The sequence below is a fragment of the Tachyglossus aculeatus genome, chromosome 6 (genome assembly GCF_015852505.1).
Source record: "Tachyglossus aculeatus isolate mTacAcu1 chromosome 6, mTacAcu1.pri, whole genome shotgun sequence".
Taxonomy (NCBI): Eukaryota; Metazoa; Chordata; class Mammalia; order Monotremata; family Tachyglossidae; genus Tachyglossus; species Tachyglossus aculeatus.
In genome coordinates this window covers 44,801,293-44,828,542 of record NC_052071.1, presented here as the reverse complement: position 1 = coordinate 44,828,542, position 27,250 = coordinate 44,801,293, and the positions used below count along the sequence as shown (strand labels likewise).

At 44.4% G+C, this 27,250-nt stretch overlaps 1 protein-coding gene across 1 annotated transcript in view; it reads right to left on the bottom strand.

The window, feature by feature from the left end:
* ZNF185 (zinc finger protein 185 with LIM domain) overlaps positions 1-22,511 on the bottom strand; it is a 150,285-nt gene extending 127,774 nt beyond the window's left edge. Inside the window, exons 1-2 of the mRNA XM_038748610.1 lie at positions 22,305-22,511; positions 12,299-12,437 (exon numbers count right to left, since the gene is read on the bottom strand). The gene's annotated coding sequence lies outside the window, so the exon portion shown is untranslated. The remainder of the gene's footprint in view (positions 1-12,298; positions 12,438-22,304) is intronic.
* Between the last annotated feature and the right edge of the window lie 4,739 nt (positions 22,512-27,250).

The following is a 27,250-nucleotide window of genomic DNA, read 5'->3' as shown; positions in this document are numbered from 1 at the left end:
TAGAAAACATAGCAAACAGCAGGATTTTGCCACTAAATCAAACTGGTATATCCAGCCCTGGAATACTACATACAGTTCTGGCTCTTCCTTCTAAGGAAGGACATAGGAGAGCTGGGAAGGGACTGAAGAAGGATTACCTAGATGATCAGGTGACCAGAGAAGCTTCCAAATGGAGATAGGCTTGGAGATAGGGAGGACCTGACTGAACTCTTCAAAGTTATAAAGGGCAAATGCAGAATTCTGCTCTCCAAATTTGGGGCATAATAACAACATGGGTAGGGACCGTCTCTATATTTTGCCAACTTGTACTTCCCAAGCACTTAGTACAGTGCTCTGCACAGAGTAAGAGCTCAATAAATACAACTGAATGAATGAATGAATGAACAGTAATTGCGGTATTTGCTAAGAGCTTACTATGTGCCAGGCACCGTACTAAGCGCTGGAGTGGATATCTTCTAGACTGTGCACCTGTTGTTGGGTAGGGACCATCTCTATATGCTGCCAACTTGTACTTCCCAAGCACTTAGTACAGTGCTCTGCACACAGTGAGCGCTCAATAAATACGATTGAATGAATATAAGCAAATTGGGGTTGGACAGAGTCCCTATTCCACATCTTAATTCCCCTTTTTACAGATGAGGCCCTACTGAGAGCTCAAAGTCACACAGCTAATTGGCGGCCAGGATTTGAACCCATGACCTATGACTCCAAAACCCATGCTCTTTCCCACTGAGCCAGGCTGCTTCTGTATGTTGTATTCTCCCAAGTCCTTAGTACAGTACTCTGCACACAGTAAGCGCTCAATAAATACGACTGAATGATTCAAGTCACAACATCCCTGTGCCTCGGCTGCCTTGCCGGTAAAATGGAGATTCAATAACTGTTCTTCATTCATTCATTCAATCGTATTTATTGAGTGCTTACGGTGTGTGGAGCACTCTACTAAGCACTTGGGAAGTACAAGTTGGCAACATATAGAGACGGTCCCTACCCAACAGCGGGCTCACAGTCTAGAAGGGGGAGACAGACAACAAAACAAAATATATTAACAAAATAAAATAAATAGAATAAATATGTACTAGTAAAATAAATAGAGTAATAAACATGTACAAACATATATACCTATGTATATATATATACAGCTCAGACTGTAAGTTCCATGTGGGATGGGCACTGTGTCCGATTTGATTAACTTCTATCTACCCCAGTGCTTATAGTGCTTCGCACACAGTAAGTGAGTCACAAACACCACAATAATATACATTAAGATGGATGTCAAGAAGGATAACCACATAGTTCGTCTAAGCTTCCTGTTGCTATTGGGGACTGGATGGCTCAATGGTCTGAGCCAATGACGCAGAAATTCTTAACCAAGATCTCAAAAACACAGCACTTATGTCCATACCTCTAATTTTATGTATTTTTATTGATGTCTGTCTCCCACCAAGGCTGTAAACTCGTTGTGGGCAGGAATGTCACTGTTTATTGTTGTATGGTACTTTCCCACTTAGTATAGTGTTCTGCATGCAGCAAATTGCACTTCATCATCATCGATCGTATTTATTGAGCGCTTACTGTGTGCAGAGCACTGTACTAAGCACTTGGGAAGTACAAGTTGGCAACATATAGAGACAGTCCCTACCCAACAGTGGGCTCACAGTCTAAAAGGGGGAGACAGAGAACAAAACCAAACATAATAACAAAATAAAATAAATAGAATAGATATGTACCAGTAAAATAAATAAAAATGAACCAAAAGAGACAGTGACAAGAGGTTAGACTAGAATCCAAGTGTTCTAACCTCCAATACCAGTAATTACGTTAATTCAGATGGAATTTGCCCTGGAAGTGAAAACTACTCGTAATCACGCAGAAAGCGAGGAAGGCTTTAGCCGTTTCTTTCTCATCATTCATTCATTCAATCGTACTTATTGAGTGCTTACTGTGCGCAGAGCACTGTGCTAAGCGCTTGGGAAGTACAAGTCGGCAACATAATAGAGACGGTCCCTGCCCAACAACAGGCTCACAGTCTAGAAGGGGGAGACAGACAATGAAACCAAACACGCAGACGGGTGTCAAAATTGTCAGGACAAATAGAATTAAAGCTATAAATAGAATTAAAGCATTAGATTTGAAAGGTAGGGAGAGTGATTGTCAGATCTGAAGAGGGAGGGCGTTCCAGGCCAGAGGCAGGAGGTGAGCGAGAGGTTGGAGGCGAGAGAGACGAGATTGAGGTACAGCGAGTAGGTAAATTTGAGATTGTATTCCAAATAGGAGTCAGATTTCTTCGCGGAATGTGTCTGCTAATTCTGTTGTACTCACCCAAGCACTTAATACAGTGTATTGCATATAGTGAGCACTTACTGAGTCAAGCAATCAGTTCAAAGGGGAGAGGGGTAGGTAGAAAGTCCCCCCCTACTCTCAACTACTTGTCCCCAAAAGATACTACCAACCAGATTGAACCACGATGTAAATCTGTAGGCTGTAAATTCATCATCATCATCATCAATCGTATTTATTGAGCGCTTACTATGTGCAGAGCACTGTACTAAGCGCTTGGGAAGTACAAATTGGTAATATATAGAGACAGTCCCTACCCAACAGTGGGTTCACAGTCTAAAAGGGGGAGACAGAGAACAAAACCAAACATACTAACAAAATAAAATAAATAGAATAGATATGTACAAATAAAATAAATAAATAAATAAATAGAGTAATAAATATGTACAAACATATATACATATATACAGGTGCTGTGGGGAAGGGAAGGAGGTAAGATGGGGGGGATGGAGAGGGGGGCGAGGGGGAGAGGAAGGAAGGGGCTCAGTTTGGGAAGGCCTCCTGGAGGAGGTGAGCTCTCAGCAGGGCCTTGAAGGGAGGAAGAGAATTAACTTGGCGGATGGGCAGAGGGAGGGCATTCCAGGCCCGGGGGATGACGTGGGCCGGGGGTCGATGGCGGGACAGGCGAGAGCGAGGTACAGTGAGGAGATTAGCGGTGGAGGAGCGGAGGGTGCGGGCTGGGCTGAAGAAGGAGAGAAGGGAGGTGAGGTAGGAGGGGGCGAGGGGATGGACAGCCTTGAAGCCCAGGGTGAGGAGTTTCTGCCTGATTCCCCTCTAGACTGTAAGCTCCTTGTGGGCAGGGAACGTGTCGACCAACTCTATCGTACCGTATTTTCCCAAGTGCTTAGTACAGTGCTCTGCACACAGTAAATGCTCCATAAATACCACTGACTGACTGATTGATTCCATCAAATCATCCCGGAGCCTGTGGCTTGGGAACTCCATTATTAAACACAAATCACACGCTGAACTTCCGTCTGAAAATTAAATCTGTACATACCTTAATGATTGATTAGCAGTGGCCACTGGAGTTTGCAGTGGAAACCTCCAAAGGAAATTACAAGCAAGCCAATCCGTGACTACGAGTGAATACCACTTACTTCATTTTGTGGGATAGAGTTGAACGGGAACAATTCTTGAGTATTCTTTTAGACTGTGAGTCCACTGTTGGGTAGGGGCTTCCTCTATATGTTGCCAACTTGTACTTCCCAAGCGCTTAGTACAGTGCTCTGCACACAGTAAGCGCTCAATAAATATGATTGATTGGTTGAGTACTAGACTGGTGGCTCAGTTTGTTTTTTCAAAATTCCTCAGCTGCATTCTTCAGCCTCCTTGCTGGCCTCCTGTCTCTCCCCACTCCAGATCATACTTCACTCTGTCGCCCGGATCATTTTCCCACAAAAACTTTCAGTCCATGTTTCCCCGCTCCTCAAGAACCTCCTGTGGTTGCCCATCCACCTTCACATCAAAGGGAAATTCCTTTCCATCAGCTTCCGAGCGCTCAATCACCTTGCTCCCTCCTACTTTACCTTGCTGCTCCCCCCCATCCCCATCTCCATCCCCCGCATCTTACCTCCTTCCTTTCCCAACGGCACCTGTATACATGTTTGTACATATTTATTACTCTATTTATTTATTTATTTATTTTACTTGTACCTATCTATTCTATTTATTTTATTTTGTTAGTATGTTTGGTTTTGTTCTCTGTCTCCCCCTTCTAGACTGTGAGCCCACTGTTGGGTAAGGACTGCCTCTATATGTTGCCAGCTTGTACTTCCCAAGTGCTTAGTACAGTGCTCTGCACACAGTAAGCGCTCAATAAATATGATTGATTGATTGATTGATTCTACAATTCAGCACACACATTTTACCCCTCTAATGCCAACCTACTCGCTGTACCATGCGGTCTCATCTATCTCGCCACTGACCTCTCACTCCCTTCCCGCTTCTGGCCTGGAACGCCCTCTCTCCTCATATCGGACAGACGATCACTCTCCACACCTTCAAAATCTTATTAAAAGCACATCTCCTCCAAGAGACCTTCTCTGACTGAGCCCTCATTTCCTATCCTCCCACTCGCTTCTGCATCACCCTGATTTGCTCCTTCATTTAGCCATCCTTCGACCCCACGTCACTTATGTCCATATCCCTAATTTATTGATTTATATTAAAGTCTGCCTCCCCACTCTAGATGGTAAACTCACTGTGAACAGGTAATGTGTCTACCAGTTCTATTAAGTTGTTATATTGTACTCCCCCGAGCACTCAGTTCAGTGCTCTGCATACAGTAAGCAGTCAATAAATACAACTGATCGAGTCTTTGAGACTCATATGGAAGCAGCGTGGCTCAGTGGAAAGAGCATGGGCTTTGGAGTCAGAGGTCATGGGTTCAAATCCCAGCTCCGCCAATTGTCAGCTGTGTGACTTTAGGCAAGTCACTTTACCTCTCTGGGCCTCAGTTCCCTCATCTGTAAAATGGGGATTAAGACTGAGCCCCCCCATGGGACAGCCTGATCACCTTGTAACCTCCCCAGTGCTCAGTACAGTGCTTTGCACATAGTGAGCGCTTAATAAATGCCATTATTATTATTATTATTATTACAGTGCCTGGTACACAGTGAGTGCTTAACAGATACCATAAAGAAAGGGACCCCAGGTAGGGTCACCATTGAGGACTCTTGTGCATTCTGGTCAAGAAGCCATATGAGACATCACAAACAGCATCAATCGATCAATCATATTTAATAATAATAATAATGATGGCATGTATTAAGCGCTTACTATGTGCAAAGCACTGTTCTAAGCCCTGGGGAGGATACAAGGTGATCAGGTTGTCCCATGTGGGGCTCACAACCTTAATCCCCATTTTACAGATGAGGGAACTGAGGCCCAGAGAAGTGAAGTGACTTGCCCAATTGGCGGAGCTGGGATTTGAACCCATTACCTCTGACTCCAAAGCCCGTGCTCTTTCCACTGAGTCATGCTGCTTCTCTTCATTTTTAAATATGAAAATATTAATATTCTATTAATATATTACATATAATATACTGCTAATATTAATATTTACCAAACGATTTATATAATATTAATAATTAATATCAATGTTTCTTATAAATAATAGAGACTGGAGAAGCAGTGTGGCTCAGTGGAAGGAGCACGGCCTTGGGAGGCAGAGGTCATGGGTTCAAATTCCGGCTCCGCCAATTGTCAGCTGTGTGACTTTGGGCAAGTCACTTAACTGCTCTGTTCCTCAGTTAACTCATCTGTAAAGTGGGGATTAAGGTTGTGGGCCCCACATGGGACAACCTGATCACCTTGTATCTTCCCCAGTGCTTAGAACAGTGCTTTGCACATAGTAAGCGCTTAACAAATACCAAAACTATTATTATTATTAATATTAATATCACTTAAATATACATTGATTTACTTGTAGCAACTTAGAAAGTAGGGGGTAGTGGTCCTTCAGTAGGTGGCCTAGCTACCCATCTGTTTCTTTGGTACCTACTAAAATGCTCCTTCTGGTAGGAGCTAAGTGATGTGTTAAATATCCCGCACGCTCAGAGAAAAAACAATCCACTAATGAGGATGGTTGGTGCCTGTTAGGAAATATTTGGACAGTGTTAACAGCCATTGGAAAACGTTTAGTACATATTCGCTATTCTTTTTATTTTGTTAATGATGTGCATATAGCTTTAATTCTATTTGTTCTGACAAGCCCCTTTTAGACTCCCTTTTAGACTGTGAGCCCACTGTTGGGAAGGGACTGTCTCTATATGTTGCCAACTTGTACTTCCCAAGCGCTTAGTACAGTGCTCTGCACACAGTAAGCGCTCAATAAATACGATTGATTGATTGATTTTGACACCTGTCTACATGTTTTGCTTTGTTGTCCGTCTCCCCCTTCTAGACTGTGAGCCCGCTGTTGGGTAGAGGATATGTTGCCGACTTGTACTTCCCAAGCGCTTAGTCCAGTGCTCTGCACACAGTAAGCGCTCAATAAATACGATTGAATGAATGAATGACTGGAGTATGACTGCTCTTGGTTTCTCTCCCTGAAGGCCGGAATTGGCCAGCACCAGGGGCCTCCTGATTTAGGAGAAGGAAGGAGAGATCGGTAACAAGAGATGTGTTGGAGGTAGAACTATAACGAGATATTTATGCATCGGGGCAAGTTTCACTAACTCGGGCTCTGAATGCCGCCTTTGTGTTTCAGGACGCTCGGCCCGGGAGTAGGGAGGATTTGGGTAGCCACTCTTTCCCCTGATATCCATAGCTGGTGGTCAAGGGCAAGGATTGGGGAGCGGGAGGGAGTGGGAATTGCCAGGAATTCATCACCACCTGCCTGTGACCCCTCTGAGGTCAGAAGGTACTGAGGAACTGCCCATTCTCTAGTGATCTGAAGAGAGCATGAGCCCCTTCCTTCCTCATCCATCCCCCCAATCTTACCTCCTTCCCTTCCCCACAGCACCTGTATATATATATATATATATACATATATATACATATATATATAAATATATAAAAATATATATAAATATAAATAAAAATATATAAATATATATATTTATACATATTTATTACTCTATTTATTTATTTATTTATTTTACTTGTACCTATCTATTCTATTTATTTTATTTTGTTAGTATGTTTGGTTTTGTTCTCTGTCTCCCCCTTTTAGACTGTGAGCCCGCTGTTGGGTAGGGACTGTCTCTATATGATGCCAATTTGTACTTCCCAAGCGCTTAGTACAGTGCTCCGCACATAGTTAGCGCTCAATAAATACGATTGATGATGATGATGATATGTTTGTACATATTTATTACTCTATTTATTTATTTATCTTACTTGTACATATCTATTCTATTTATTTTATTTTGTTAGTATGTTTGGTTTTGTTCTCTGTCTCCCCCTTTTAGACTGTGAGCCCGCTGTTGGGTAGGGACTGTCTCTATATGATGCCAATTTGTACTTCCCAAGCGCTTAGTACAGTGCTCTGCACACAGTAAGCGCGCAATAAATACGATTGATGATGTAGATGGTGATCTTACCTCCTTCCCTTCCCCACAGCACCTGTATATATGTTTGTACGGATTTATTACTCTATTTATTTATCTTACTGGTAGATATCTATTCTATTTATTTTATTTTGTTAGTTTGGTTTTGTTCTCTGTCTCCCCCTTTTAGACTGTGAGCCCGCTGTTGGGTAGGGACTGTCTCTATATGATGCCAATTTGTACTTCCCAAGTCACTTCACTTCTCTGGGCCTCAGTTCCCTCATCTATGATAATAATAATGGCATTTATTAAGCGCTTACTAAGCGCTTGCAAAGCACTGTTCTAAGCACTGGGGAGGTTACAAGCTGATCAGGTTGTCCCACGGGGGGCCCACAGTCTTAACCCCCATTTTACAGATGAGGGAACCGAGGCACAGAGAAGTTAAGTGACTTGCCCAAAGTCACACAGCTGGTAATTGGCAGAGCCGGGATTTGAACCCATGACCTCTGACTCCAAAGCCCGGGCTCTTTCCACTGAGCCACGCTGCATCTGTAAAATGGGGATTGACTGAGAGCCCCCCATGGGACAACCTGATCACCTTGTAACCCCCCAGTGCTTAGAAGAGTGCTTTGCACATAGTAAGTGCTTAACAAATGCCATCATTATTATTATTATTATTATTCTCTGGGCCTCAGTTACCTCATCTGGAATATGGGGGTTGATATTGGGAGCCACGTACAGGACAGGCTCTGTGTCCAACCTGATTTTGCTTCTATCCACCCCAGTGGTTAGTACAGTGCCTGGCACTCAGTGGAAAGAGCCCGGGCATTGGAGTCAGAGGTCATGGGTTCAAATCCCGGCTCCTCCACTTGTCAGCTGTATGACTTTGAGCAAGTCTTCTCTGCGCCTCAGTTACCTTATCCGTAAAATGGGGATTCATTCATTCATTCAATCATATTTATTGAGCGCTTACTGTGTGCTGTACTAAGCGCTTGGGGAGTACAAGTTGGCAACATATAGAGATGGTCCCTACCCAACAGTGGGCTCACAGTCTAGAAGGGGGAGACAGAGAACAAAACAAAACCTATGAACAAAATAAAATAAATAGAATAAATATGTACAAATAAAATAGAGTAATAAATACATACATACATATATACAGGAGCTGTGGGGAGGGGAAGGAGGTAAGGCAGGGGGGATGGAGAGGGGGACGAGGGGGATTAAGACTGTGAGTTCCCTGTGGGACAACCTGATCACCTTGTAACCTCCCCAGTGCTTAGAACAGTGCTTTGAACATAATAAGCGCTTAATAAATACTGTCATTATTATTATTATTATTAAGCACTTAACAGATACCATCAGCATTCTCCGGGCAGCCGGACTGCGAGCCGGATTAGTTGTTCTGAGTCCTGGCATGCACTCTGCCCTGATCGGTGTCCAGGGCAGCTAGCTACCTGCTTGCCCCTCATCCTCTGGAGAAAGATGTGCTGATAAAATATGAACAGTGATAACCAGAAGTAAAAAAAATCAAAAGACGGCAGAATATATCTTCAGGAACAGAAGCCACCCCACCCTGGTGGTCCACCGCGAGTCAGAAGAACCTGGGCTCCAATCCAGGCTCCATCGCTTGTCTGCTGTGTGACCTTGCGCAAGTCATTTCGCTTCTCTGGGCCTCAGTTACCTTATCTATAAAATGGGGATTGATTGTGAGCCCCACGTAGGAACTGTGTCCAGTCTGTTTAACTTGTATCCACCCCAGCACTTAGTACAGCGCCTGGCATTTAAAAATGTTCAAATCATCATCATCATCATCAATCGTATTTATTGAGCACTTACTATGTGCAGAGCACTGTACTAAGCGCTTGGGAAGTACAAATTGGCAACATATAGAGACTGTAAATCCCATGAAACAAAGCAAAACAAAACTAAGGGAGTATTAGCTGCCAGACCTCAAGGCTTGCGTTGCTCAGTAAATCCTGTTGATTGTTAGGAAGAGAATTTCAGCTGAAATAAAGGTGCTGTCTGTATTTTAAGGCTCTGAATGTGCAAAGGTAATAAAATAAATAAAACTAGCACACACGTTTCTAATTACCTGGCATGCATTTTTACTGGTCTAGTGGGGGAGAATCTTCATCAATGCCAGGGGAGAGGCTAACTGAGGTGGAGGATTTTGAAAATAAAACCCGTTGTATAAATTGCAGGCAAAATTAAACTTTGTTGATTCAAAACCCAGAAACTATATAGGGTTGACTACTCAGATATGTCATTATAGCAGGCACTTTGTTGATTCAAAACCCAGAAACTATATAGGGTTAACTACTCAGATATGTCATTATAGCAGGCGCTTTCCTAAGGTTTATTTCCTTGTCTCTTTCTATTGACAGGTAATCAGGGTCCTTTACAGATCAATGAGTTACTAAAAAGTAATAGTAAGAAGAATTGTGGTATTTGTAAAGTGCTTATTATGGGCCAGACACTGTACTAAGTGCTGGGCTGGATACAAGCAAATGGGGTTGGGCACAATCCCTGCCCGACTCCTAATCTCATTTCCCCTTTTATAGATGAGGTAAATTGAGACCCAGAAAAATGAAGTGACTTGTCCAAGGTCCCACAGCAGACAAGTGGAAGAGCTGGGATTAGAAATGGGATTTGTTTTTTCAAAATGGTGTACAATATAATATTGCATTATCCCTAGTGCCGGTCTAACTCACGTGATAATATGTGGGTGGCCGATATCCACAGATCCTGCCTTCCGCAGCCTCCTGAGAAAGAAATGGCATTCCCTAGTGGCAAGAACACGGGCTTGGGAACCAGAGGATGTGGGTACTAATCCCGGCTCCGCACTTGTCTGCTGTGTGACCTTAGGCAAGTCATTTTACTTCTCTGTGCCTCAGTGGCCTCATCTGTAAAATGGGGATTAAGACAGTGAGCCCCACCTGGGACAACTTGATTAACTTCTATCTACCCCTAGCTCTCTTCCCCACTTCAAAGCCCAACTGAGAGCTCACCTCCTCCGGGAGGTCTTCCCAGACTAAGCCCCCTCCTTCCTCTCGCCCTCCCCACCTCCTTCCCCTCCCCACAGCACCTGTATATATGTTTGTACAGATTTATTACTCTATTTATTTTACTTGTACATATTTACCATTCTATTTATTTTGTTCATGATGTGCGTCTAGCTTTAATTCTATTTGTCCTGACGACTTGACACCTGTCCCCATGTTTTGTTTTGTTGTCTGTCTCCCCCTTCTAGACTGTGAGCCCGTTGTTGGGTAGGGACCGTCTCTATATGTTGCCGACTTGCACTTCCCAAGCGCTTAGTACAGTGCTCTGCACACAGTAAGCACCCAATAAATAGGATTGAATGAATGAATGAATACCCCCACACTTAGAACACACAGTATGTGTTCTACTAGTATACTATGCTTGGCACATAGTAAGCGCTTAACAAATGCCATAATTATTATTATTAAGGGCTGGGAATGAAAAGGACCTGGGTTCTAATCCTGACTCCTCCACTTGTCTGCTGTGTGACCATGGGCAAGTCACTTCACTTCTCTATGCCCCAGTTAGTTACCTCATCTTTAAAATAGGGAGTAAGACTGTGAGCCTCATGTGAGACGTGGACTGCGTCCAACCCTGTCTATCCCAGCACTTGGTACAGTGTCTAGCACATAGTAAGCTCGTTGTTGGGTAGGGACTATCTCTGTTGCCAAATTGTACTTTCCAAGCGCTTAGTACGGTGCTCTGCGCACAGTGAGCGCTCAATAAATACGGTTGAATGAATGAATGAAAATAAGCACTCCACAAATACCATAAAAAGAAGGATTGCCCTAGAGAATGAAGAAGCAAGCTCCTTTTGAATTGTATTTTCCTGAGTGCTCAGTACAGTGCTCTGTACACAGTAAATGCTCCATAAATACCACTGGTTGATTGATTGAAGGACCCTAAATGTTCATTCCCACCTGCCCACTAAAACCTTGTCTTCAGAGGGTGTAAATAATAATAATAATAATAATGGTATTTGTTAAGCGCTTACTATGTGCAAAGCACTGTTCTAAGCGCTGGGGAAGATACAAGGTTATCAGGCTGTCCCACATGGGGCTCACAGTCTTAGTCCCCATTTGACAGATGAGGGAACTGAGGCCCAGAGAAGTTAAGTGACTTGCCCAAAGTCACACAGCTGACAAGTGGCAGAGCCAGGATTCGAACCCACGACCTCTGACTCCAAAGCCCATGATCTTTCCACTAAATCATAATAGAGAAGCAGCGTGGCTCAGCGGAAAGAGCCCGGGCCTTGGAGTCAGAGGTCGTGGGTTCAAATCCCGGCTCTGCCACTTTGTCAGCCGGGTGACTTTGGGCAAGTCACTTCACTTCTCCAGGCCTCAGTTCCCTCATCTGTAAAACGGGGATGAAGACTGTGAGCCCCCCGTGGGACAACCTGATCACCTTGTAACCTCCCCAGCCTTAGAACAGTGCTTTGCACACAGTAGGCGCTTAATAAATGCCATCATTATTATTATCATTTGCTGTGTGACCTTGGGCTAGCCACTTAACTTCTCTGTGCCTCTGTTAATAAATGCCATCATTATTATTATTATTATTATAGTCACTAAGAATGCCAATTTTCACCTAAAAACCCCCCGCCAAAACTTGAATTAGTTCAGGATTAGAGTGGACTGTGAGCCCACTCCAGACCGTGAGCCCACTGTTGGGTAGGGACCGTCTCTATATGTTGCCAACTTGGACTTCCCAAGCGCTTAGCACAGTGCTCTGCACTCAGTAAGCGCCCAATAAATCCGATCCAAGCACGAAGCTGTACCCCAGGCCCTTGGAAAGGGCAGAGGAGGCTGCTAGAACTTGCAGCGAAGCCCCAAACAGCAGTTTGCCCGGCTAAACGTGGATTTTCAAGACCTTCTAAATCCACGTTTCCAGAAGCCGTAGGCTTCCCTGCTGATAATAGTCACCTTGTGATGCTGTGTCCTTTGGCTGGGCTCCAGGGACCTCGGCAGGATAAACTTCTGGGAACCAAATTACTGCCTCGCCAAAGACGAGAAGAAAGCGTTGTCCTCTGAAACAGCTCGACTCAGTGACCAGAGCACGGGCCTAGGAATCAGAAGGACCCGAGTTAATTAATAATAAAAATAATACTAATGCTGGTATTCGTTAAGCACTTACTACCTGCCAAGCACTATTTATTTTGTTAGTATGTTTGGTTTTGTTCTCTGTCTCCCCCTTTTAGACTGCGAGCCCGCTGTTGGGTAGGGACTGTCTCTATATGTTGCCAACTTGGACTTCCCAAGCGCTTAGTACAGTGCTCTGCACACAGTAAGCGCTCAATAAATCCGATTGATGATACAAGGTAATCCAGGTTGGCCCATATGGGGCTCACGGTCTTCATCCCCATTTGACAGATGAGGGAACTGAGGCCCAGAGAAGTGAGGTGACTTGTCCGAAGTCACACAGCTGACAGGTGGTGAAGCCGGGATTAGAACCCAGGACCTATTTCTATTTGTTCTGCCAACTTGACACCTGTCCACATGTTTTGTTTTGTTGTCTGTCTCCCCCTTCTAGACTGGGAGCCCGTTGTTGGGTAGGGACTGTCTCGGTATGTTGCCAGCCTGTACTTCCCAAGCGCTTAGTACAGTGCTCTGCACACAGTAAGTGCTCAATAAATACGATTGAATGAATGACCTCTGACTCCCAAGCTCATGCTCATTCCACTGAGCCAAGCTGCTTCTCTAATCCCGGCTCCGCCAGTTGTCTGCTGTGTGACCTTGGCCAAGGCACTTCACTTCTCTGGGCCTCAGTTCCCTCATCTGTAAAATGGGGATTAAGACTGTGAGCTCCACATGGGACAACCTGATCAACTTGTATCCCCCCTAGCACTTAGAACAGTGCTCGACACATAGTGAAGAGCATAGGCTTGGGAGTCAGAGGTCCTGGGTTCTAATCCCGGCTCCGCCACTGATGAGCTGTGTGACCTGGGGCAAGTCTCTTGACTTCTCTGTGCCTCAGTTACTCATCTGTGCACAGTAAGCGCTCAATAAATACAGTCGAATAATGAATAATCGAATGAATGAATCTGTAAAATGGGGATAAAGACTGTGAGCTCCTCGCAGGACAACCCGAATACCTTGTATCTGCCCCAGCGCTTAGAACAGTGCTCGGCACATAGTAAGCGCTTAACAAATGCCATCATCATCATTATTATTATTAACATTAACAAATACCATTAAAAATGAAATTAAAGCAGAAGAGTGTTACCCCAGAGAGGATTTTATATTAATGTCTTTCGGCATGTGTCTGTTTTATTGTTGCACTGTACTCTCCCAAGCGCTTAGTACGGTGCTTTGCACAAAATAAGTGCTCAGTAAATACAATTGAATGAATGAACGAATGAAGTTGGAGATCTCAAGTGGCCAAGAAAGGGGCTTCGTTTTAACTGGGCCCAAAGCCAGCACTGATGCCTGAGCTTTGAGAAGCAGCGTGGCTCAGTGGAAAGAGCCCGGGCTTTGGAGTCAGAGGTCACGGGTTCAAATCCCAGCTCCGCCACTTGTCAGCTATGTGACTTTGGGCAAGTCACTTCACTTCTCTGTGCCTCAGTGACCTCATCTGGAAAATGGGGATGAAAACTGTGAACCCCCCGTGGGACAACCTGATCACCTTGTATCCTCCCCAGAGCTTAGAACAGTGCTTTGCACATAGTAAGCACTTAACATATACCATTATTATTATTATTATTATTATTATTATTATTATTATTTACATTCCTCACCCTGCTGGAGGGGCGTTTGCTCTGTCCGGGCCCGGGCGGGGCCCGTGTAACTATCACAGCGCCAATACTGCCGCAGTGAGGAATGGCCCTTTAATTATCATCATCAATGATGATACCACAGTTATTAATATTATTATTATTAAGGGCATTCCCCCCAGCATTTTGATATTCCCTCCTCCCCACGCACTAAAGCAATTACATGCATATCCTTATCCTCTATTCCTTCCTCTATTTTTTGGCCTGTTTCTACCACTAGACTGTAAGCTCCTTGTGGGCAGGGGTTATTTTAACCTACTGCACTGCCCTCTTTGAGTGCTTAGGTGCTCTGCACACAGCAAGCACTTATTAAATATCATGGATTGATTGATTCAATGATAAGATACGAATTGTAAGGTTCCCACTATAGAGTGTGAGCTGTTTGTGAACCAGCAGTATCATAATGGTAATAAAAAAGTGGTGTTTTTAAGCGCTATGTGCTTATTATACCTGTATATATGTATACCTGTATATATGTTTGTACATATGTATTACTCTATTTATTCATTTATTTATTTTACTTGTACATATCTATTCTATTTATTTTATTTTGTTAGTATGTTTGGTTTTGCTCTGTCTCCCCCTTTTAGACTGTGAGCCCACTGTTCGGTAGGGACTGTCTCTGTAATGTTGCCAACTTGTACTTCCCAAGCGCTTAGTACAGTGCTCTGCACACAGTAAGCGCTCAATAAATACGATTGATTGATTGATTATTACCATGTCCGAGCGCTTAGCACAGTGCACTGGACACAGTAAGGACTGAACAAACACCACTGGTCGATTGATTGCCCAGCACTGTACTAAGCTTTGGGGTAGATAGAAGATACTCAGGTCAGACACAGTCCTTTTTTCACATGGGACAAGTCCTTGTGTGGATGGTGCCAATTAGTGCCAGCTTGGGAAATCAATCAATCAATCAATCAATTGCATTTATTGAGCACTTACTGTGTGCAGAGCACTGTACTAAGCACTTGGGAAGTACAAGTTGGCAACATATAGAGACAGTCCCTACGCAACAGTGGGCTCACAGTCTAAAAGGGGGAGACAGACAACAAAACCAAACATACTAACAAAATAAAATAAATAGATGTGTACAAGTAAAATAAGTAAATAAATAGAGTAATAAATATGTACAAACATATATACAAGTGGTGTGGGGAAGGGAAGGAGGTAAGATGGGGGGATGGAGAGGGGGACGAGGGGGAGAGGAAGGAAGGGGCTTAGTCTGGGAAGGCCTCCTGGAGGAGGTGAGCTCTCAGTAGGGCCTTGAAGGGAGGAAGAGAGCAAGCTTGGCGGATGGGCAGAGGGAGAGAGGACATTCCAGGCCCCGGGGGATGACGTGGGCCGGGGGTCGATGGCGGGACAGGCGAGAACGAGGTACGGTGAGGAGATTAGCGGTGGAGGAGCGGAGGGTGCGGGCTGGGCTGCAGAAGGAGAGAAGGGAGGTGAGGTAGGGAAAGGGGGTGACAGGGTTACGCTGCCTCGTAGATAAGACCCACGACCCTTCTTTCGCTAATGACTCCTCTTCTAGCCCTAGAGTGAAATGCCTGGCCTTTAAAGAGGATCGACAGAGATTTCTGACTGAAGTGGCCCAGGTTCTAAGTTGGAGGAGGATCTGCGGATGGCTATTGCTATCTCAAGAAGCTTGCTCTGAGGAGAATTTGGATTTTCCAGAAGTTGTAGCAGGCCTTCTCCCCTTCTCTGCAAGTCCCTTTTAGACTGTGAGCCCACTGTTGAGTAGGGACTGTCTCTAGATGTTGCCGACTTGTACTTCCCAAGTGCTTAGTACAGTGCTCTGCACACAGTAAGCGCTCAATAAATACGATTGATTGATTGATTGAAGTACAGAAAGACTCCATAGAGGTCAGCAATCGATCGATCAATAATATTTGTTGAGCTCTTACTGTGTGTAGAGCTCAGTACTAACCATTTGGGAGAGTACAATATAACAATATAACACAGCAGGGTCTCATTTACCTCATCTGTAAAATGGGGATTAAGACTGTGAGCCCCACGTGGGACAACCTGATCACCTTGTAACTCACCAGCGCTTAGAGCAGTGCTTTGCACATAGTAAGTGCTTAATAAATGCCATTATTATTATTATTAGTGGAGAGAGCATGGGCTTGGGTGTCAGAAGAACCTGGGCTCTAATTCTGGCTCTGCCACATCTGCTGCGTGACCTTGGGCAAGTCGCTTCATTTTTCTGGGCCTCAGTTACCTCACTTGTAAAACGGGGATTAAGACCGCGAGCCCCATGTGGGACAGGGCCTGTGTCCCACCTGTTTAGCTTGGATCTACCCCAGCGCTTAGTACAGTGCTCGACACAAAGTAAGCACTTAGCAAACCCCACCATTATTAGCATTACGTGACAATATGGATATCAATAAATGGTACTTATTGAGTGCTTCCTTTGGGCAGAGCACTGAACTAAGCACTTGGTAGACACAGATGGTAGACACATTCCCTTCCCAGGAGGGACCCTCCTCATTCATTCATTTATTCATATTTATTGAGCACTTCCTCTCTGCAAAGCACTGTACTAAGTGCTTGGGAGAGTACAACAATAAACAGTAAATCAATAAACAATAAATAATCCCTACCCACAATGAATCATGGACTCATGGACTGGACAGAAGCATTCCCTTCTTGGTCATAGCCCCCCACCCCCCTAGTTTGGGGGAAAAAACTGAAAGCTTTAGTGGAGTCCATAAAGGTTGGGTTACACTTGGCTATGATGCGTGCTTGAGGAAAAGCTTCCTCTCTCAACTGTCTGATCTGATTATCTGTGCTTACCTCATAGTAAATGCTGAATAAAATCAGTACATGTCATTACTAGAGCCTGAATTTAGCTCCGGGAGAAGGTGGTCTGACATAGGAAAGGCTTCTGGTGAGATGGCTCAGGAAAAATAATCAACCAGTGATATTTACTGAGCTCTTACTGTGGGCCAAGCGCTATACTAAGCGCTTGGGAGTACAGTACAAGAGAATTGGTAGATGTGTCCCCTTTTCAATTTTATTTATTGCACACTTACTGTGTGCAAAGCACTGTACTAAGCGCTTGAGAGAGCACAATATAACAATAAACAGACACATTCCCTGCCCACAAAGAGCTTACAGTCAATCAATCAATCAATCAATCGTATTTATTGAGCGCTGTGTGCAGAGCACTGTACTAAGCGCTTGGGAAGTACAAGTTGGCAACATATAGAGACAGTCCCTACCCAACAGTGGGCTCACAGTCTAAAAGGGGGAGACAGAGAACAAAACCAAACATACTAACAAAATAAAATAAATAGAATAGACATGTACAAGTAAAATAAATAAATAAATAAATAGAGTAATAAATATGTACAAACATATATACATATATACAGGTGCTGTGGGGAAGGGAAGGAGGTAAGATGAGGGGATGGAGAGGGGGGTGAGGGGGAGAGGAAGGAAGGGGCTCAGTCTGGGAAGGCCTCCTGGAGGAGGTGAGCTCTCAGTAGGGCCTTGTAAGTAGTAGGGCCTGTAAGTAGGACTCTCTTACAGTCCAGAGAGGGAGACTCTTTCTGCATGGTCTGCTGACATTATGAAGCTGATTGAAGCAGTGTCACTAAGTGGATAAAGCCTGGGCCTGAGGGTCAGAAGGACCTGGGTTCAAATCCCAGCTCCACCACTTGTCTGCTCTGTGACCTTGAGCCAGTCACTTCACTTCTCTATGTCTCAGTTCCCTCATCTGTAAAAAGGGGATTAAGGCTGCGAGTCCCATGTGGGACAGGGACCGTGTCCAACCCGATTTGCTTACCCCAGTGCTTAGTACAGTGCCCGGCACATGGTAAGCGCTTCACAAATACCACGATTATTATTAAGAAGCCATCTAGCGGGACCTCACTATCCAAACTTTTATGTCTAAACCAATTTCCCAAAGCACCTGCAAATCTTTAGGACTGGACTGTGGGTAGCCATTCCACATATCCAGGTTGTAGGCATGCCTCCATGTCTGAGGAAAAAGGGAAGAAATTGAGGTTGACAGGAATGCTGTGAGGAAACCCAACTCCAGGTGAGCCCCTCATTTCCTGCATAAATAGCAATAATAACTACGGTTCTTGTTAAGTACCTATTATGTGCCAAGCACTGTTTTAAGTACTGGGGTAGATACATGTTAATGATAATAATAATGATGATGGTATTTGTTAAGTGCTTACTGTGTGCAAAGCACTGTTCTAAGCGCTGGCGGGAATACAAGGTGATCAGGTTGTCCCATCTGGGGCTCACTGTCTTGATCTGTAAAATGGGGATTAAGGCTGTGAGTCCCATGTGGGACAGGGACCGTGTCCAACCCGATTTGCTTGTGTCTACCCCAGTGCTTAGTACAGTGCCCGGCACATAGTAAGCACTTCACAAATACCACGATTATTATTAAGAAGCCATCTAGCGGGACCTCACTATCCAAACTTTTATGTCTAAACCAATTTCCCAAAGCACCTGGAAATCTTTAGGACTGGACTGTGGGCAGCCATTCCACATATCCAGGTTGTAGGCATGCCTCCATGTCCGAGGAAAAGGGAAGAAATTGAGGTTGACAGGAATGCTGTGAGGAAACCCAACTCCAGGTGAGCCCCTCATTTCCTGCATAAATAGCAATAATAACTATGGTACTTGTTAAGTACCTATTATGTGCCAAGCACTGTTTTAAGTACTGGGGTAGATACATGTTAATGATAATAATAATAATGATGGTATTTGTTAAGTGCTTACTGTGTGCAAAGCACTGTTCTAAGCGCTGGGGGGGAATACAAGGTGATCAGCTTGTCCCATGTGGGGCTCACTGTCTTGATCCCCGTTTTGCAGATGAGGTAACTGTGGCTCGGAGAATTTAAGTGACTCCCAAGCCCGTGCTCTAAGATACACTGCTTAATCAGATTGGATGTCCTCCCTGTTCCCAGCAGGTAAGTGGCAGAGTTGGAATTCGAACCCAGGTCCTTTTGACTCCTAGGCCCGGGCTCCAGCCATTAGGCCACACTGCTTCTCCACAATCTCCAAACCTCGTCTAGAGAGTCACAGAGACCAGTCACCTTCGAAGTCATAAGTGGGTCTGAGGGAAAGGAATAGGTTCTGGAGAGGTAGGATTCACCCTCTAAATGCCTTACGACGCAAAAGAATGGAGCCGCACCCCAAGCAGAATGCAGTAATTGCACTTGTTCTCTGCACTTGGGCCAATTCTGACGCGCTCAACTATTTTGCAAGCTCATGAAAACCACATCTTGACTTCATTCCGGTGTTCCTTTTTCATCCTATCATCCTGAACACAAACTTTGGTCTCCAAGCCATTTTGTCCTCTCTCCTGAAGCCCAAGAGAAAGTCAGTGAGTAAGACCTCATCACAGCTTTCTCATCTGGGTTGGGCTGGGAGAGAAGAAACCACAGAAAGAGAAGGAACATGGTTGACGAGCATCTTGGGTCACTTGCAGAAAGGAAAACTACCAAGAGCTGGGGCTCGGTTGCTCCACGGTAACACCTCGTCTCAAATCACTCAATCTATTGATGGTATTTATGGAGCTCTTACTGTGTGCAGAACACTGTAATAAGCATTTGGGAGAATTTGACAGAGTTGGTAGACACGTTTTCGGCCCACATAAGCTCATGGTCTCAAATGTGTAGAAAGAGGAATCACACAGCAGATAAGCTCGTCCTCTAGACTGTAAACTCGTGGGCAGGGAACGCGTCTACCAACTCCATTATTATTGTGCTCCCCCAAGCAATCAATCAATCAATCGTATTTATTGAGCGATTACTGTTTGCAGAGCACTGTACTAAGTGCTTGAATAATAATAATAATGGCATTTGTTAAGTGCTACTATGTGCAAAGCCCTGTTCTAAGCACTGGGGGGGATACAAGGTAATCAGGTTGTCCCACATGGGGCTCACAATCTCAATCCACATTTTACAGATGAGGTAACTAAGGCACAGAAAAGTTAAATGGCTTGCCCAAAGTCACACAGCTGACAAGTGGCAGTCAGGATTCGAACCCATGACCTCTGACTCCCAAGCCCAGGCTTTTTCCACTGAGCCTCGCTGCTTCACTTGCATCATCATCATCATCAATCGTATTTATTGAGCGCTTACTGTGTGCAGAGCACTAGCGCTTGGGAAGTACAAGTTGGCAACATAGAGAGACAGTCCCTACCAACAGTGGGCTCACAGTCGAAAAAGTGGGCTCACAGTCTAAAAACTTGCAAGCACTTAGTACAGTGTTCTGCATAAAGGAAGCACTCAACAAATATGACTGATTGATTGACTGAAGTATATTGTGGGCCCAGGCTGTGTAGACTGTAAGCTCGTCTGCGCGGGGAATATGTCTGTTTGTTGTTATGTTGTACTAGTCTGCACTTAGTATAGTGCTCTGCATGCAGTAAGAGCTCAGTAAATATGCTTGAATTAGTGAACAGAGGAACTGCGATAAGGCTGGCAGGGTGTGCTGTGAATCCAGACGGACAAGCGGCGGCAGACCAGTGTGGGCGAGTCAGGGTGAAGAGAACGGAGCCTCTGCTCATTTCTCCGCTCCCTCACTTTCCCAAGAACTGATTCACTCTCATCTAATAAAACAGAAGACAGCTTTGCAGAATGCGGAGTTGGGGCCAGAGGCTTCTCAAGTCACCTTCTGGGAAGCAGTTGGGATTCTCTTCTCTCCCTCCCATCCAACTCATCTAAAGAGCCCCAGGATTACGCTACTTATCTAGATAACAATAATAACACCATTATTATTAGCTGCTGAGCAAGATAACAACACCATTATTATTAGCCGCTGAGCACGGGACGCCTCCTTTCTGTCTGAGGACCTCATGAGTCTTAGAATTTGCCAAGGTGTCTTTCACATCCTGGGTAGACGCACTAAACTTCTAAGTCTTCTTCACTGCTTCAGTTCTCTCAATCAATCAGTCAAAAAATGGTTTTTATTGAGCACTTTTGGGGCACAGGGGCCTGTACTAAGCGCTTGGGAGAGTACGCTATAACAGAGTTTGTAGACATTTTCCCTGTCCATAGCTACGTAGAAGTACTAAACTTCAAAGTCTTCTTCACTGCCCAGGATTTTCCCAATTAATCAATCAGTGGTATTTATTGAGCACTTACTGGGTGCAGAAGCCTGTACTAAGCACCTGGGAAAGTATACTGTAACAGAGTTGGTAGATATTTTCCCTGCCCACAGGTATGGGCACTAAACTTCTTTGTCTTCCTCACTGCCCAGGACTCTCCCAATCAATCAGTGATGCTTAATCAGCACTTACTGGGTGCAGAGCACTTTACTAAGAGTTTGGGAGCATACACTATAACATTTAGTAGACATGTTCCATGCCCACAACAAGTTTAGTGGTGAGTTCCAGCATTAATCAGTTAGGTGGAAAGGCCTAAAACAAACCCCTTCTCTGACCAGAAATATTCTTTCATTTTCAAGGAAAGGTCAGGAGGACCAAGAAAGCAAACTTAAGAAGAGAGCTGATTGATTAATTTTAGAAATCAGGCTCACTTCTTTGGAAAAAAGGCTGCAGGTGGCCAGACTGAGTCCAGAGACCTGGATTCTATCCCAGCTCCACAATTGACTGCTGTGGGACCTTGGACAATCAATCAATCAATCAATAAATGGTATTTTTTGAGCGCTTACTATGGTCAGACCTCCTACTAAGCACTCAGCAGAGTATAGCAGAATTAGAAGACACGTTCCCTAGCCGAGGAAGTCATGAAACTTCTCTGTGCCACAGGTCGTCAGCAAAATGAGGACTTGTTAATATGTTTGGTTTTGTTCTCTGTCTCCCCCTTCTAGACTGTGAGCCCACTGTTGGGTAGGGACCGTCTCTATATGTTGCCAACTTGTACTTCCCAAGAGCTTAGTACAGTGCTCTGCACACAGTAAGCGCTCAATAAATACGATTGATTGATTGATTGATTGATTAAAATCCCTGTTCTCCCTCCCCCTTAGACCATGAACCCCATGTGGGACAGGGACCGTGTCCGATCCGCTGATCCTCCACCCCGGCGTTTAGCACAGGGCTTGACACACACTTCAGCGCTTACTAAATGCCCCAATTATTATCACTATCGGGCTGAAACACTTCAAATTTACAAAGCGATCTCCCTTCTTGAAGCTGAGAGAGCTGGCAAAGAGACGGCCTGCCCTACCTGCTGCAGTTTTCTGGGGGCTGCACCCCTCCTGGCTGCTGCGGATGAGGGGTGCGTGGGCAGTCGTGTAATCCCAGCTGAAAGGTACGAGGTGCCAGTCTCTGAGGGGATGTTCCAGGAACAGGAGCCAGAGGCCCCAGCCAGGTGAGCGGAGAGGTTACCGACCTGCTGCGGAGGGAAAGGACGGGCCTTCTCAAAGGCAAACCTCGTTTTGAGAAGGACACTGGGTGTGTTCTGTCCTTCAGGGGAAGAAACAGGTTTCTCTGTTCCAACTGCAGAGCCTCTCCCTGTAGCCCGGCCTTCTCTCTCCCTCCTCCTCCTTCCCTCCTGCCTCTCCTCCCTCTTTTCGTCCCTCCTCCCTTCCCCGTCTCCTCTCCTTCTCCCTCTCGTTCTCCCCGTACATTCCGCACATTCTCTACTGAGTGTCATCCAACTGCCCTCCTCCCCAGCGGGGTGAGGTGGAAACTAAGCATTTCTTCCCTTTTTTTCCTTCTCCTTCTTTTAAATCCTCATTTCAGAGTCTTGCTCGGCGGCTCACAAGGGGGACTCAGGAATGTTTTGTTTTGGCGGAAAACTTGCAAGCAAATTCCTCGCCGTTAATCTCCAAGTCCATCGGAGAGGAGTCCTTGAATCTGACAAGGACAAACTGGAGAATACATGGGATCTGGGGCCTTGAGGAGATCTGAGGTGGGATCATAAAAAGGACAGAATGTTTTTTTTAAAATTTTTTATAGTATTTGTTAAGCGCTTACTATAAAACAGGCACTGTTTTAAGCACTAGGTTATATAAAAGTAATCAGGTTCGACACAATCCATGTCCCACATGGGGCTCACAGTCTCAATCCTCATTTTTCAGACGAGGTAACTGCAGCACAGAGACCTGAAGTGACTTGCCCAGAGTCACACAGCAGACAAGTGGTGGAATCGGGATTAGAATCCAGGTCCTTCTGATGCCCAGGCCCATGCTCCAGGCCTCACTGAAATGACGCAGCCTTTTCCTTTAACGTTACCTGCTTTTATGCTAAAATATGCTGATGCTATCTCTCTCGACTCTTTCCACTAAGCTAGGAAAGACTAATGTCGATAGCCCCATTTTACAGAGGAGAGAGAGATGAAGTGAGTGACTTAGAGTCAAGAACAATATTCCACAAAACTTCACTGTTCCTTACAAAATAACTCCATTTCTTCTCCTTGTAAAAATATTTTGGAGCACTTAAACGTTACAGTCATTAGAAATTTGGGCAATGTAAAGATCCATTGGAATTCTGAAGCCTGAGTCTTTAAAGGGTGTTTGTTGGTCAATTAAGTAGTGCGGCCTAGTGAAAAGAGCACGGGTCTGGGAATCAGAAGGACTTGGGTTCTAATCCTGCCTCCCACTTGTCTGCTGTGTGACCTTAGCCCAGCCACTTCACTTCTCTGTGCTTCAGTTACCTCATCTGTAAAATGGGGATTAAGACTGTGAGCCCTATGTGGGACAGGGACTGTGTCCAACTCGATTATCTTGTAACTACCCCAGCACTTAGTACAGTGCTTGGCACATAGTAAGTGCTTAAAAAATACCAATATTATTATTATTATCATTGTTAATATGAACAAATGGTATTTATTGTGTGCTTACTGTGTGCAGAATATTGTACCAAATGCTTGGGACAATATCATACAACTGTTTATCGGCAATAATAGAAAATTCTGATTTTCCTAGGAGGCGTTGTTATCTAAAATAAAGAAGAAAAAATCAAGGTGGCAGATGAGTGCAATAAGCCTCAATTGGCTGCTGAAGAAACTGAAGACCAGATACACTACAAAATTTGTTGATGGCCTCATGGAGAGCCAGTGTCAAAGCCAGGGTTGTCACACTGCAATTGATATTTCTGTCTGCACAAACCAGGTCTGTAGTCTGTGGTTTGTTTGCTTTTTTTTTTTTCATTTGTTTTTGTTTTGGGCAAATGATCCGGAAAAATGAAAAAAGAACAAATTCAAAACATATGACTTAAAGCACCTTAAAATAGCCAAACAAAGTAACACCACTTTAGTTGGAGGAATTGAATTGCCCTACCCATGGGATGAGCAGAAGGTTTAAACAGAGAACCTAGTGTCCACTGTTGAAGGAAACTGGGTTAGGGAAAGGAAGGGATAGATTAAAACAATCAAAAAATTATGGTTATTTGTTAAGCGCATACTATGTACCAAGTGCTGGGGTATCTACAAGCTGTTTGGACACAGTTCCTGTCCCACATATGGGGCTCACAGTCTAGGTAAGAAGGAGTACGATTTAATCCCCATTTTTAAAGATGAGGAAACTGAGGCACAGAGAAGTTGGGTGACTTGTCCAAGGCCACACAGCAGATATGTGGAAGAGCCAGGTTTAGAACTGCACTATTCAAATCATTCAGGTTAAAACGAAAGAGTCATCTGGAGAAGCAGTGTGGCCTGGTGGATCTGCTATGTGACCTTGGGCAAGTCAATTCACTTCTCTGTGCCTCGGTTACCTCATCTGTAAAATGTGAGCCCCATGTGAAACGGGGACCGTGTCCAACCTGATTAGCTTGTATCTACCCCAGCGCTTAGACCAGTGCTTGACACATAGTTAGTACTTAACGAATACCATCATTATTATTCACCAGGGTTAGGTTTTCTCAAAGGAAATCTGGGTATTTGCTCAAAGATCTGAAGAAAAGCCCACTGTTTTCCAGGGAGGAAGGGAAGCAGCCATAGCCGAGCCCCAACTCTTGACATCGTCAAGTCCTAACAGTCCTGCCTACTAGGAAAGCAGCGTGGCTTAGTGAATAGAGCACAGGCCTTGAAGTCAGAAGGACCTGAGTTCTAATCCAGACTCTGCCAACTGTCTGCTGTGTGACCTTAGGCAAGTCTCGTCGCTTCTCTGTGCCTCGGTTCCCGCATCTGTAAAATAAAGATTAAGAGTGTGAGCCCCACGTGGGACAGGGACTGCGTCCGACTTGATTCACTTGTATCTACCCCAGTGCTTAGAACGGTGCTTGGCACCTAGTAAGCGCTTAATAAGTATAATTATTCTTAGGTGTGAGTCTACTCTTTGCTTCACTCTGGCTGTGAAGATCTGGCCAAAGAGAGGGAATGAGTTTTTAGGAAACAGAGATTCACTGTCTAACTTCTAAGAGACAGAAAATGGAAGAGTTAGGAAGATGCCACAGTTTGGGATTTTTTTGCTGGAATGTCTAAATTGGCTAGAGGGTTAACAGTATTTTTTTGTGAGCTAGATGAGGGACCTACTGTTTCGTAAAGTTGGAAAATTACTGCTCTGGACTACTGTGTATCTGTAGCATGTGGCTTTTTAGAGTCTTGTCTGACAATCAGACTTGTACCCTCTGCCAGTAATTTTCTTAAAATTAAGGCTAAATCTTACCAAAAAAACACCCAAACATTGTTTCGATTGTTTTCTCGATACTTTCTTTCACTGATAAAATGGACTTCATTTACAAGTCTCTCCTAATTTGTCCACACAGCCAATAAATTCTCAATATTGGCAAATGACCGAAAGAACTCATGTTACCAAAGAAACACCTGCCATGCAAGTGTTATTGTATGCATATTATAAAAATAAAGCAGCTGTTACTGATTGTATTGACCGTATCCCTGAGCATGAGAGTCACTGAGAGAAAATCTATTGCATTCTTTGCCCATGCATAAAATGCACCTCCTTAGATCACGTGGCCTAGTGGAAAGAGCACGGACTTGGGAGTCAGAAGACCTGGGTTCTAATTCTACCTCTACCACTTGTCTCCTGTGTGACCCCTTGGTCAAATCACATGATAACCCGTGCCTGTTTCCTCATCTGTAAAATGGGGAGTCAAAAATCTGCTCTCCCCTGTATGTACTTGTGAGCCCCACGTAGGACATGGACTGTGCCTGACAATTTACGCGTATATATCCCAGTGCTTAGTACAACGTTTGGTACCATAATCAGTGCTTAATAAATATTATTATTATTATTATTGACATTTAGGGTGAGCACTGCTCAGCTGCCAATGATTGACAGATAAAATACAAATAAAAGCTGAAATGAAACCCCACTTTTATCTGAATAAAAGAAAGGCAATAATTACCTCCCTGAATCACGCATTTCTTAAAACTTTAAAACTCCAACCCTTATTAATAAGTTCTGAAGAGGTGGATAGGGCTTCTAGCATATCACGGATTGCCTGGAAAGACCAGGGAGTGATTCTATTTTTAGCTCCTGCTCCAGAGCCCTTCTTGCCCCAGGCTTTGAAGAGGGGACAGGGCCTCCCATCTCTGCAATCGACCCTCTTGTTGGGGATAGAAAAGATCTTCATTTTCCAAAAACTATTGGTAGCCTAGGAGGTCGCTGGGTTTCTCTCAAATACCTGAAATCTGTCTATGTGCATTTTTACCCTCCTGCAGAATTTCATTACAGCTTTGTCTTTGGAACAAAAGGCTAGAAATCTGAGTCGGAGGGGGATGGAAACGGGGAGTTGGCGAACCAGGCGCCATCCCTTTAATCTTCAATCTGGTCTGATTCCACCCAAAATACTTTACTTTACTTTGGAACTGGGCCAGTTTGAGTCCTATCTGGGGGCTTATAAGGGGTGGACACTTGGTCCTGTGGGTCAGAACTGGGCTCAAAAACATCACATGTGATGTTGTGGGCAACTCTGCAGTATTGTACTCTTCCAAGTACTTAGAACAGTGTTCTACACACAGTGAGCACTCAATAATACCACTGATGGTCAACGTGATTGTAACTATAATCATAACAATTACAGTATTTGTTAAGCATTTCCTCTGTGTCAAGAGCTGTTCTGAGCTCTGGGAGAGATACAGGGTATTCAGGTTGGATACAGTCCCTGTCCCACGTGGGGTTCACCATCTTCATCCCCATTTTATAGATAAGGGAACTGAGGCTCAGAGAAGTTAAGCCACTTGTCCAAGTGCACACAGCTCATTGTGGG